Here is a 13,408-nt window from a genome sequence, read left to right on the forward strand (position 1 = left end):
ACATGATAAGGCTGGACGTCCATAGAAGGTGTATCAGAGCCTGATGGCACCTCCCACTCTGGAGAGAAATCCAGGCTACCAGCGTCAGCCAGATCCTCAAAACAGTCCTCCTCCAGTTCACCTTCCTCCATTTCAGGATGTGACTCTATATACCTTTGCTCTTCCAAAAGGCGTTGTGCTTCCCTTCTGGACCTCTCCTTTACACGCCTCGCAGCTGGTTCCACCAACGGCTCCGACGGAGCCGGGATCGGCGCCAGTATCGAATCCGATGGCTCAGAGGGATGCCCTCTAGGTCGATCTGGAGCGGGCGACGCTGGAATCGGCGTCGACGACCTTGGCGGAGCCGGATATTGCCATGGCAGCGTCGGAGCCGGCATATAGGGCATGAATGGAGCAGGAGGATAGGAGTGAGGGACTCCTAAATTGAAGGCCAGAGGACCCATGGGACCCGAAGGTGCGCCAGAGGGGTACCACGCCCTTAAAAAGACGCCATACATAGCGTTCAAAAACGCCAATGGGTCATGGCCTGGGGCTGGAAAGGGTGGCTGGAAACCCTCAGGCTGGTCTTGTGGAGGGTTCGGATTCGGCTCTTCGACAGGCGCAGAATCCACATCCACCTGAACCTCTTCCTCATCTCGGGCCGGGGACGGCACCGGAGACGGAGTCGAAGCTGGAGTCGGCGACTGTACCCGTGATTCCGAAGGCGAGGCCTCACCTTCATGATCCGAGACATCCAGCGTAACCACCTTTGAACGTACCTTCTTCGGTGACCTCGACCCCGAGCCCGACTCCTTACCGGAACGACGTTGGGACTCATGCCTCTTCTTATGCTTCCTTCTCGACTTCGAAGCCTGGTCTGAAGCGGACCTCGAAGGCGACTCCTCTCGAGATCTGGATCTTGACTTCGACCTCGACCTTCGAGAACGAGACCTCGAAGATTTTCCTTTCCCAGCCTTCAGCTTCGCTACCAGGAGTTTGGTCTCTCTTTCCCTTAGGGCCTTCGGGTTCATCTTCCGACAAGATGAACATCCATCCACATCGTGATCAGAGCTCAAACACCAAATGCAGTCCTCGTGCGGGTCAGTTATGGACATCATTTTCCCGCACTCCCTGCAGGGCTTGAAGCCGGTCTTCTTTGTCGACATCGTGAAGAGACAAGAAACAAAGAAGCAGAAAGCGGTAACAATAAGGCAACAAAGTACCAGTTGGCTACTGAGATTCCCGAAACCGTTAGTGTCGACGACGCGGAAAAAAGGGAACTGATGTCATCACGCCGGCGTGGGCCTATAATAGGCGTTGGTGACGTCAGCGGAGTCGCGTGCGATGCCATGTCTCTATGACGTCCAAGTCCACGTCGGCGCGAGGCTACGAAAAGAATTTCCGAATGTTGCTGACGCAAGGGGATATTCACAAGGTGAGGAATCCACTGGCAGATGTATCTATCAGAAGAGCCCAACAGAGCTGTGGCAGAGAAGAACAGGGAACAGAGGAGCCCAACAGAGCTGTGGCAGAGAAGAACAGGGAACAGAGGAGCCCAACAGAGCTGTGGCAGAGAAGAACACGGAACAGAGAGCAAAGGAGCCCAGAAGAGCTGTGGAGGAGAAGAACAGGGAACAGAGGAGCCCAACAGAGCTGTGGAGGAGGAGAGCAGGGAACAGAGGAGCCCAACAGAGCTGTGGCGGAGAAGAGCAGGGAACAGAGGAGCCCAACAGAGCTGTGGCGGAGAAGAGCAGGGAACAGAGGAGCCCAACAGAGCTGTGGAGGAGGAGAGCAGGGAACAGAGGAGCCCAACAGAGCTGTGGCGGAGAAGAGCAGGGAACACAGGAGCCCAACAGAGCTGTGGCAGAGAAGAACAGGGAACAGAGGAGAGCAAAGGAGCCCAGCAGAGCTGTGGAGGAGAAGAGCAGGCGACACAGAAGAACTAAGGAGTCCAACACAGCTGTGGCTGAGGAGAACAGGGGACAGAAGAGAGTGCAGGAAGTGACCCGCTTAGGGCCACCCGGGTCACCACAGACCACCTCTCAGCCTTGCATACCGAATGACGAGTCAGGCAAACAGTGGAGAATATACACCAATATCATTTATTAGTATACGCCCAGAGCGGCGCTCCGTCTGCACAGTCTCGTAAGAGTACTACAGAGGTAACTGAGGAACAGTAAGCACAAAGGTACATTATGTACATTGCATGGTTAGCTAAGAACACGCTCACAATTGAATTTTCCAAACAGATGTGGCCGGTCAGCGAAAGACAAAAAAAAAAAAAAAGGTTTATGCTCTCATATCTTGCCGTTCAGGGCACTCAAGGCCGTTCCATCCTGGGCTGCGATCAAACTACCAGACAGGTGGGAGAGGTTCTTTATCTAGGGAAAACTATGCACTGGCACAAGCAATTCTTTGTTCCAGAAACAAAATTTAGCAAAGGGTATTTCTCGGAACAGGAAAGGGTTAGATTCGAACCTCACACAAAATTGAGTCTGAAAAAGAAAATGGCACAACGAATGCTAAATTATACATGGCGTTATGAGAGCATAAACGAGTATAATCTAACAAATCCTCCTTTTAGCACGAGCGAAGACATTTTCTGTTACGCAGAATAAAAAACAGGGAGAACAGGTACATATGCGGGGCAACTGTAACAGCATCAGAAGCTAATAGAGCCTCAAAATTAGAAATGCAATCGAGGTGAAGCTATGGGCTCACTTTATAGTGAGCATCAGACATTGGGACAGCAAGGAGGGAGGAATCCTCAAATATTCCCTCATCTATATTCATAAGACCATCGACATCAGCTTGGAGCATCATAGCGGCATTGGTAACATGGGCTGACATTTTCTGTTTGGGCATTAACCGCATGCGCGCGGCCGTTTTTCCCGCTGTGTGCGGCATTTTCGTAAATACCGCGTTACATGAAGAGCTCAGCTCGTCATCAGCACACGGTAGGTAACGCGGATGACGAGCTGAGCTAGTCATCAGCATGGAAGGGGTTAAAACAGTGGCACATTAAGAACAACAAAGGGGGAGGCATTGAATGAGAATGTAACAGAATATTAATATTGCTATAAAATAAATGATTTCCTTGAGGATCCAACCCCAACTACCTAAAAGAGACCAACTCCAATTTCCACTTGCCATCCCCATGACGTTCTCAATTAAGTCCATAATGTGTTGTGTTATATTTTTTTCTAAATTCTCTATGCCAATAACGCACTGGTCACCAATTCTCCTCTTCGCTGCTAGGCCTTTCCCCTCCCTGTGCTAAGCCTTTTTTGGGCTATTTGGGGTAGTTCGCGCTTAGGCCCCTGTAACTTTTTGCGATACCAAAGGGGATGATGGACGGAGCGTTAGAGCAAATCAAAAACTCACCGCCAGTCAACTGATCTGGGTTTAATCCAACATCATTCTTTGGCTCACTCCCCCACCCCAGTTCAGACATGGCCATATGCAAATCAGTCTGACCCTGAGCCTCATGGGAAAAGTCCAGCCCGAACTGCCAAGCCATGTCTTTCCTGGACGGGAAACAAGCATCCTGGGACCGGTTTCGGGTTCATAACCCTCATCAGCCAGGCTATCTTGAATCCAGTGGCAAAGTGAGCAAGGGCCCCGCGTCTGGGCATACCCTGCCAACTTAGGGCGAACAAAGCGATACCAAAGGGGATGATGGACCGAGTGTTGAACATTGCAAGCACTCACCCCCAGTCAACTGATCTGAGTTTAATCCATCATCATTCTTCAGCTCACTCCACCACCCCAGTTCAGACATGGCCATATGCAAATCAGTCTGACCCTGTGCCTCATGGGAACAGTCCAGCCCGAACTGCCAAGCCATGTCTTCCCTGGACCGGAAACAATCAATCAATCAATCATAGCATTTGTATAGCGCGCCACTCACCCGGAGGGGTCTCAAGGCGCTGGGGGGGGGGGTCTGCTACTGCTCAAAGAGCCAGGTCTCTAGTTGCTTCCTGAAGGAAAGGTGGTCCTGGGTCAGTCGGAGGTGGATGGGGAGGGAGTTCCATGTCTTGGCTGCCAGGTAGGAGAAGGATCTTCCTCCGGTGGTGGCTCTGCGGATGCGTGTAATGGCAGCGAGGGCGAGGCTGGTGGATCGTAGCTGGCGGGTGGGAGTGTAGAAGGTCAGGCGGTTGTTGAGGTACCTGGGGCCCAGGTCGTGGAGAGCCTTGTGTGCGTGAGTGAGGAGTCTGAACGTGATCCTCTTGCTGACGGGGAGCCAGTGCAGGTCTCTCAGGTGTCCGGAGATGTGGCGGTGTCGGGGGATGTCCAGGATGAGTCATGCAGAGGCGTTCTGGATGCGTTGGGAGTCTTTTCTGAAGTTTGGCTGTGGTTCCGGCGTAGAGGGTGTTTCCGTAGTCCAGTCGGGTGGTGACGAGGGCCTGGGTGACCGTCTTCCTGGTTTCAGTGGGGATCCACCGGAAGATCTTTCGGAGCATACGCAGGGTGTTGAAGCACGACGACGAGACGGCGTTGACTTGTCTGGTCATCGAGAGGGAGGAGTCCAGGATGAAGCCCAGGTTACGTGCGTGGTCCGTTGGCTTGGGAGCGGTGCCCAGGGCAGGGGGCCACCAGGAGTCGTCCCAGGCGGAGGGCGATGATCCCAGGATGAGGACTTCCATCTTGTCTGAGTTTAGTTTCAGGCGGCTGTTCTTCATCCACTCGGCGACGTCTTTCATCCCTTCGTGTAGGCTGGTTCTGGCGGTGGCGGGGTCGTTTGTGAGGGAGAGGATCAGCTGGGTGTCGTCGGCATAGGAGATGATGTTGAGGTTGTGTTGGCGTGCGATGGCTGCGAGGGGGCTCATGTAGACATTGAAGAGGGTGGGGCTGAGTGATGATCCTTGTGGTACGCCGCAGATTACTTCGGTGGCCTCGGATCTGAACGGGGGCAGGCGGACCCTCTGGGTTCTTCCGGTGAGGAACGAGATGATCCATTCCAGTGCCTTCTCTTGGATTCCGATGTTGTTGAGGCGCTGCACTAGGGTGCGGTGGCAGACCGTGTCGAACGCTGCAGAGAGGTCCAGGAGGATGAGGGCCGCTGTTTCCCCGTTGTCGAGCAGGGATCTGATGTCGTCTGTGGCTGCGATGAGGGCGGTCTCGGTGCTGTGGTTGGCTCGGAAGCCAGACTGCGAGTGGTCGGGGGATCTGTTCGTCTCGAGGAAGGCGGCAAGCTGACTGTTGACGGTCTTCTCGATGACCTTGGCAGGAAAAGGGAGGAGCGAGATGGGACGGTAGTTCTTGAGGTCAGTGGGGTCCGCTGTTGGTTTCTTCAGGAGGGCGCTGAGCTCGGCGTGCTTCCAGCTCTCCGGGAAGGTGGCGGTGTTGAAGGAGGTGTTGATGATGTCCCGGAGTTAAGGTGCGATGATGGAGTCGGCTTTGTTGAAGACGTGGTGGGGGCAGGGGTCGGTTGGTGATCCGGAATGGATGGTGTTCATCACGCGGGTGGTGTCTTCGGTGCTGACCGGAGTCCAGACGCGGAGGGTGGTGGGGGGGGGCGTTGGCTCGGTGGTTGGGTGCATGGTCTGTGCGCCCAAGCTGATGTGTATGTCGGCGATCTTGCTGTGGAAGAACAAGGCGAGTGAGTCGCAGAGGTCTTGCGAGGGAGTGATGTCGTTGTTTCCGACGCTGGGGTTGGAGAGCTCTTTGACGATGCTGAAGAGTTCCTTGCTGTTGTGGGCGTTGTTGTCCAGTCGTTCCTTGAATGCTGTCTTCTTGGTGGTGCGGATCAGCTGGTGGTGTTTGCGGGAGGCGTGCTTGAGGGCAGTCATGTTGTCTGTGGTCTGGTTGTTGCTCCAGGCTTTCTCGAGGGTACGGCAGTTCTTCTTGGAGTTCTTGAGTTCGTCGGTGAACCAGGAGGCTTTCTTGCTGCCGGGTCTGCTGGGAGGGGTCTTCAGTGGTGCGAGGTTGTCTGCGCAGTTGGTGATCCACTGTGTGAGGTTGCTGGCTGCTTCGTTGGGGTGCGTTGCGCTGGCGGGAGGATTCTGGCTGAGGGAGGTGGTGAGCTGGTCGGCGGTGATCTTGTTCCAGCTCCTGCGAGGAACCTGTTGCGGGATGTGGTGGGTCGTGGTTCTTCTGAAGCTGAAGTGGACGCAGCTGTGGTCCGTCCAATGAAGTCCGGTGGAGTGGCTGAAGGAGATGTGCTTGCTGGAGGAGAAGACGGGGTCAAGCGTGTGGCCGGCGTAGTGGGTGGGTGTGTTCACCAGTTGCTTGAGTCCGAGGTTGGCGAGGTTGTCCAGCAGGGTGGTGGTGTTGGTGTCGTTGTTGTTCTCCAGGTGGAAGTTGAAGTCCCCAGCGGAGGGGAGGGCGTGCGGGCTGATGAAGTCTGCGATGTCTTTGCTGAATTGTGTGCATGGTCCTGGGGGTCTGTAGATGAGGGTGCCTCTGAGGGTCGTCTTGGGGTCGGTGTGTATCTGGAAGTGGAGGTGTTCAGCGGCGGTGAGGGTGTCGTCGGAGTTGATCGTGATGCGGATGGTGTTCTTGTGTACGATGGCGATGACTCCTCCGGTCTGGTTGACGCGGTCCCTCCTGGTGATCTTGTACCCATCCGGGATGGCGATGGCGATGTCGGGGGCTGAGGAGGCATTCATCCAGGTTTCCGTGAGGAAGGCGACGTCTGGTGATGTTGTGTCGAGGAGGTTCCAGAGTTCCACGGCGTGTCTGTGGACGGAGCGGGTGTTGAGCAAGATGCACTTCAGGTGGTTGTTGCTGGTGCTCGGCTTGGCGGGTGCGGTGCAGGCTCGGAGGCAGGTGAAACGGCAGGCTTTGCAGGTGAAGGGTCCGTGGGTGCGTTTCGGGGTGGCTCTGTAGCAGGCGGGGTTCCGGCCGGCATTGAGTGCGTTGAGGGTGGCAGCGTAGTAGGTCCGTCGGGTGGTCTTGCAACGGCGGGGGCCAGGGGTCCTGGCGCTGGGCGCGGTCCAGGCGCGGACGGGCTTGCCTTTGGCGCACAATCGGCACGCCCGCTGCGCGTACGCGTGGGCGTCATGAGTAAGGAGCCGGGAGAGAGGGTCAGCTGGGTGGCGGGAGCGGGGCGGCGAATGGGCTGGTGGGGGGCGGGGCCGCAGGGGGGCAGCTGCGGGAAGAGTCTGGGGCGGGCGGGCAGCTCAGCGGCGGCTGGGTCGCCCGAAGCAGAAACAGAAAGGCGGCAAAATCAGGAGCGTGGAGGCTACCTAGAAGGTAGCAGGCAGCAGGCAGCAGTGAAGCGTGGGGGCGACCTAGCCTGGCAACAGGCTCAGCGGTCGCTCCCTCGCAGGTGAGCGCGGTCCCCTTAAGTAAGGAGCCGGGAGGGAGGGTCAGCTGGGTGGCAGGAGTGGGGCGGCGAATGGGCTGGCGGGGCCGCAGGGAGGCAGCGGCGGGAAGAGTCTGGGGCGGGCGGCTCAGCGGCGGCTGGATCGCCCGAAGCAGAAACAGAAGGGTGGCAAAATCAGGAGCGTGGAGGCTACCTAGAAGGTAGCAGGCAGCAGGCAGCCGTGGAGCGTGGGGGCGACCTAGCCTGGTAACAGGCTCAGCGGTCGCTCCCTCGCAGGTGAGCGCAGTCCCCTTAAGTAAGGAGCCGGGAGGGAGGGTCAGCTGGGTGGCGGGAGCGGGGTGGCGAATGGGCTGGCGGGGGCGGGGCCGCAGGGAGGCAGCGGCGGGAAGAGTCTGGGGCGGGCGGCTCAGCGGCGGCTGGGTCGCCCGAAGCAGAAACAGAAAGGGGGCAAAATCAGGAGCGTGGAGGCTACCTAGAAGGTAGCAGGCAGCAGGCAGCAGTGGAGCGTGGGGGCGACCTAGCCTGGTAACAGGCTCAAACATCCTGGGACCGGTTTCGGGTTCATAACCCTCATCAGCCAGGTTATCTTGAATCCAGTGGCAAAGTGAGCAAGGGACCCACGTCTGGGCATACCCTACCAACTTACGGCGAACAAAGCGATACCAAAGGGGATGATAGACGGAGCGTTAGAGCAAATCCAACACTCACCCCCAGTCAACTGATCTGGGTTTAATCCATCATCATTCTTTAGCTCACTTCCCCACCCCAGTTCAGACATGGCCATATGCAAATCAGTCTGACCCTGTGCCTCATGAGAACAGTCCAGCCCAAACTGCCAAGCCATGTCTTCACTGGACCGGAAACAAGCATCCTGGGACCGGTTTCGGGTTCATAACCCTCATCAGCCATGCTATCTTGAATCCAGTGGCAAAGTGAGCAAGGGACCCACGTCTGGACATACCCTACCAACTTAGGGCGAACAAAGTAACTAACTTTTTGACCACATAAGGTATCCATGCCAAATTTGCATCCTTTTCTTCCAACATCCTGGGGATTCTAAAGGTGTCCAGGGTTTGTGGATTCCCCTGGAGGGGACCCAGAAATTAGCCAAAATACAGCTACATTTTGTTTTTTGGGGGAAAAATGGGAAAAAAAGTCCTGCAAATGAAACCGTCTGGGTTTCTCCCTACAAATGGTATTAGAAAAGGGTTTGTGGGGCTGCCAAGCCATGTCTTCCCTGGACTGGAAGCAAGCATCCTGGGACCGGTTTCGGGTTCATAACCCTCATCAGCCAGGCTATCTTGAATCCAGTAGCAAAGTGAGCAAGGGACCCACGTCTGGGCATACCCTGCCAACTTAGGGCGAACAAAGTAACTAACTTTTTGACAACATAAGGTATCCACGCCAAATTTGCGTCCTTTTCTTCCAACATCCTGGGAATTCTAAAGGTACCCAGGGTTTGTGGATTCCCCTGGAGGGGACCCAGAAATTAGCCAAAATACAGCAAAATGTTGTTTTTTTAAGGAAAAATGGGGTGAAAAGTGCTGCAAATGAAACCATCTGGGTTTTTCCCTACAAATGGTATCAAAAAAGGGGTTGTGGGGCTGAAATCACCATTTTCCCAGCTTTTAGAGAAGACAGACTTTTGTCAGAAAACCAAAAGTTTTTACAGTTTTAGCATTTTCCTGGGACATAGCCTATTTTTGCTACTTTTTTGTGCTTTTAACCTCCTTCTAGTTGATGGGAGACATGGGTATGAAAGCAATAATGGATCCTGGAAAGCTATTCATTTTTGAAAAATAGACAACATTCTGAATTCAGCAAGGGGTCATTTGTGTCGATCCTTCAAGGTTTCTTTATAGAAACTAACAGTTACATTTTGGAAAAATTGAAAATTAGTTGGAAAAAACAACCTTTTGTGTCAACGTTTCCACCTGTAACTTCTTCTAATTATGACCGCTCTTTGAAAGCAATATACCGTTACATCCACTAGACGTTACTGGTTGTGATGATATATAGGACTTGTAGGTTCACCAAGAACCGGACGAACGCAGAGCCAAAAACTGAGCAGCGACTTGCAATGGTTTTTTATCATGTACCGGGTATAGAGCACCTGTTCTGGGAAAATGTATACATGGAAAAATAGGTATGAAAGACACCTATGGATTTCTGAAATGGGAACAAAATATAGAGTTTAGAAACAGTAGATATTTGCACATTTCCGAAATTAGGAATACTCATACTAGAATTATAGATCATTTTTCAAAATGACTTTTTTTACACATTGTCTTTCAATTGGAAGGCAGAAATGCATTGAAAGTCAATCAGTAATAACAGTTGCTTTACAAATCTGAATTACCCTAAGTCTACCGATAAAAATGGTACCTCACTTGTGTGGGTAGGCATAGTGCCCATGACAGGAAACAGCTCAAAACGCAACATGAACACACCACATTTTCACAATGAAAAGTTACCCTTTTTTTGCAAAGTGCCTAGCTGTAGTTTAGAAACCCTAGCTCTGCCAGCACCTAGGGAAACCTAGCAAACCTGTGTCATGAAAATGAGACAACCAGGGGAATCCAGCATGGGGTGACTTGACTGGCTCTCACCAGGTTCTGTTACCGAGAATGCCTTGTAAACCTAAGGATTTGTCCCAAAAAACATATGTTCCTCACATTTCTGTAGTGGAAAGTTCTGGAATCTGCGTGGACCCGCAATTTTCCACCCACCCAGCATTTCCCAAAGTCTTCCAATAAAAATGGTACCTCACTTGTGTGGGTAAGCCTAGTGCTCGTGACAGGAAACGGCGCAAAACGCAAAGTGGACACACCACAATTTCACAGTGAAAAATTACCCTTTTTTGGCAAAGTGCCTAGCTGCAGTCATTGAACCCTAGCTCTTCCGGCACCTAGGGAAACCTAGCAAACATATGCATTTTTGAAAACTAGACACCATGGAGAATTCAGGATGGGGTGACTTGACTGGCTCCCACCAGGGTCTGTTACCCAGAATCCTTTGCAAACCTAAAAAATTGTCCAAAAAAACAAATTTTCCTCACATTTCTGTTGTGGAAAATTCTGGAATCTGCGTGGATCCACAAATTTCCACCCACCCAGAGTTCTGCAAAGTCTTACAAGAAAAATGGTACAATACTTGCTTGGGTGGGTCATGTACCCGCGACAGGCAAGGGACCAAATCCTATTGAGGCGACATCAAAATTACCTATCACAATCCAACCTGGTTTTGCAAGGATGGTCCCATGAGTTATTGGCTCGGAGCTCAGCGGCCATATAGGGAGACCTACCAAACCCACACATTTCTAAAAACTAGACATCCGGGGTATTCCAAGGAGGTATGACTTGTGTGGATCCCCTAACGTTTTCTTACCCAGAATCCCTAGCAAACTTGAAATTTAGCTAAAAAAAAAAATCGTATTTTGCAAGGGGTGTCCCATGACTTTTTGGCCTGGGGCTCGGAGGCCACCTTGGGAAACCTACCAAACCCACACATTTCTGAAAACTAGACACCTGGTCTGATTCCAGGGAGGTACGGCTTGCAAGGATCCCCCAACGTTTTCTTACCCAGAATCCCCTGCAAACATGAACTTTAGCTGAAAAAAAACTTTTTTCACACATTTGTGTGTGGGAAAGTTGTGGCATCATCAGGCTGACACAAATTTCCTACCACCCAGTGTTCCCCCAGGTCTCCCGATAAAAATGCAAAACCAGGTCGCTTTGTGATAGGCAATTTTGATGTGGCCTCAATACGTTTTGGGCCCTTGCCTGTCGCGGGTACTTGGGCCTTCCCCACGAGTGAGGCAACATTTTTATCGGTAGACCTGTGGGAATGCTGGGTGGTAGGAAACTTATGTCAGCCCAGTGATGCCACAACTTCCCCACACAAAAATGTGTGGAAAAAGGTTTTTCAGCTAAATTTGAGGTTTGCAGGGGATTCTGGGTAAGAAACCGTTAAGGGAGCCACGCAAGCCATACCTCCCTGGAATGCCCCGGGTGTCTAGTTTTCAGAAATGTGTGACGTGCGCGCTGATCGTCAATGCACACAAACCAGGGGGGTCCATCAAGACTGCCACAGTGGTATTGGATAGAATCTGCAACTTACATCCAAAATATTCTCTGGCTTTTTACTATAGCTGTTCACTTTCAAGTCTTTTACCCTTCACAAAATTATTTAGTTAGTGTCCTTTTTACCCATCTTGTTCTAGGTTTCACATATTTACTTGAAACTCCTAAAGGCAGCACCATTCCGAGAGCCACATCATCGTTAGCATTGGAATAAGTGCCACTGGGCATTAAGAAAAAACCTGGATGTGCATATATCGGCCCTTCATAATTCACTGCAGCATATCTGGAATTCATTCCGGAAGTGCTTGAATCTTGAGAAAGAATATTTTACATAGTATTGTCCCTGAACAATTGATGTACAAAAAGGTATCTGTACTAATCACTATGGAGCAACAAGCAGGGAAATAACCAGCCTCTCGGGGTACTGTCAACTCCTTGTAATTCCAACACAATAGTGTTATCTTCTACTTTTCTATATAAAATTTATCACAATATGTATTGTTTTCACAACCATGATAACCCCTACCCTGTTGTTTTTGATGATTCAGACATGGTCCAGGATAACCAAATCCGAACATTCCCTTTACTTCCACAAACTGAGGTGGCCGAGCGTATGTGTAGTTAACAAGCGACAATGGGTATGCAGTTCAAAGGCTAGTGACAGATCGGGTGGGATAGCAGGCAGTCTCTTTTTCAAAAAATCTCCTGTGCATTTCTATGAACACATTATGTGTGGCAACCCTCTTATTGCGTCCTGGGAAAATGTGTTCACCTACATTAAGTGTGGTAACACTATGTGCACCTTCCAGAAACCACAACACCCCACATATTATTATTCCCACCGTTACAAGAACAATGACACACACAATTTTACTTCATATAGACCACATCGTACTACGTTGTATATGAGCATTAGGCTGATCCTCCGTAGTAACTTGTCTACCAAAAGGATACATAATAAACAAGGGGGAAAATAAAAATAAAACAAGCATTAAAAATGTAATAGGTCTCACCTTTGATTAAGTTAAAGCCATTGGCTTTGCTAATGGTATTGTATAGCAAAGCAAATGGCTTTCACTTAATGAAAGGTGAGACCTATTGCATTTTTAATGCTTGTATTTTAGTGGGAAAGGCTTTACTAAGGTAATGTGCAAAACAAAGAACAAATACAGCACTTTCGATAGCAGTGCATCTTACCCTTGTCCTTGAATGTCAATGAATGTGTTAATGGGTTACTAAACATTGTGTAAATATTATAGAAGGGTCGTAAAGAGAGCAAAAGTAACTTTGGAGCGATAAACATCATAACAGGAAGGTTTTGTTATCATTGTACAGTTTGCACATCAATGGCGTATACTGCGAAATGTCACTCCCATAACTTTTAGCACCATATGTGGCATATTATGACCAACAAGGGGGCTAAGTATGGTATTTTTGGACCAGATTTGAAAAGCTTACTGGATTATTGTGTCTAAACCCGGAGCTCTATCTGTGCTTCAGTTCCCATATCTCATTGCCTAGCCGGAAGTACTGCAATTACTTTAGGGGCTAACATAGGTCTACTGCAGCCAGAGTTTGAGTACAGCTTTAGCATACATTGCCCAAAACTGAAGCAGGACCTATTCTATAGTGCCCAGTGCTGGAGAAAAGTAGTGAGAAATGTGTCCAATTTTGGATGTTAGGTCTTTTGTATCAGTGCACCATTGACAAATTACTTGATATCTGGTGCTGTATGGGGGGGGGGGTTGTTGACTCCCTTGCTGACATTTTTTGTTTGTGACTGGTGAGAGTGGGGCAGACATCTTAGACATTCAGTCATTATTGACCCTTCCATCTGGCCCTTGTTGCTGTGCTCGGTCAGTATGGTGTGCTATTAACAACTGTATAACACATTTGTAACATTGGTGTGGCCTTGTAGCGCTTTATAAAAGTTGGATAGCAACCTTTCCACACATTCAGAGCTTTTATATGGATAGACATCAAGGTAGTCAAGCATTTATGTCTGGTATGATTAGTTCTTTGTGGTAGATCCAAACTGTTTAGTATATGGTCTTACCCTCATGGCTGCTGGAGCAAT

General features: G+C 50.8%; 1 protein-coding gene across 7 annotated transcripts in view; it reads right to left on the bottom strand.

The window, feature by feature from the left end:
* Nucleotides 1-13,408, bottom strand: part of CIZ1 (CDKN1A interacting zinc finger protein 1) — a 582,047-nt gene that overhangs the window by 501,338 nt on the left and 67,301 nt on the right. The gene's annotated exons all lie outside the window — the stretch shown is intronic.

Source organism: Lissotriton helveticus, chromosome 5_2 (genome assembly GCF_964261635.1).
Source record: "Lissotriton helveticus chromosome 5_2, aLisHel1.1, whole genome shotgun sequence".
In the NCBI taxonomy this organism is placed as follows: Eukaryota; Metazoa; Chordata; class Amphibia; order Caudata; family Salamandridae; genus Lissotriton; species Lissotriton helveticus.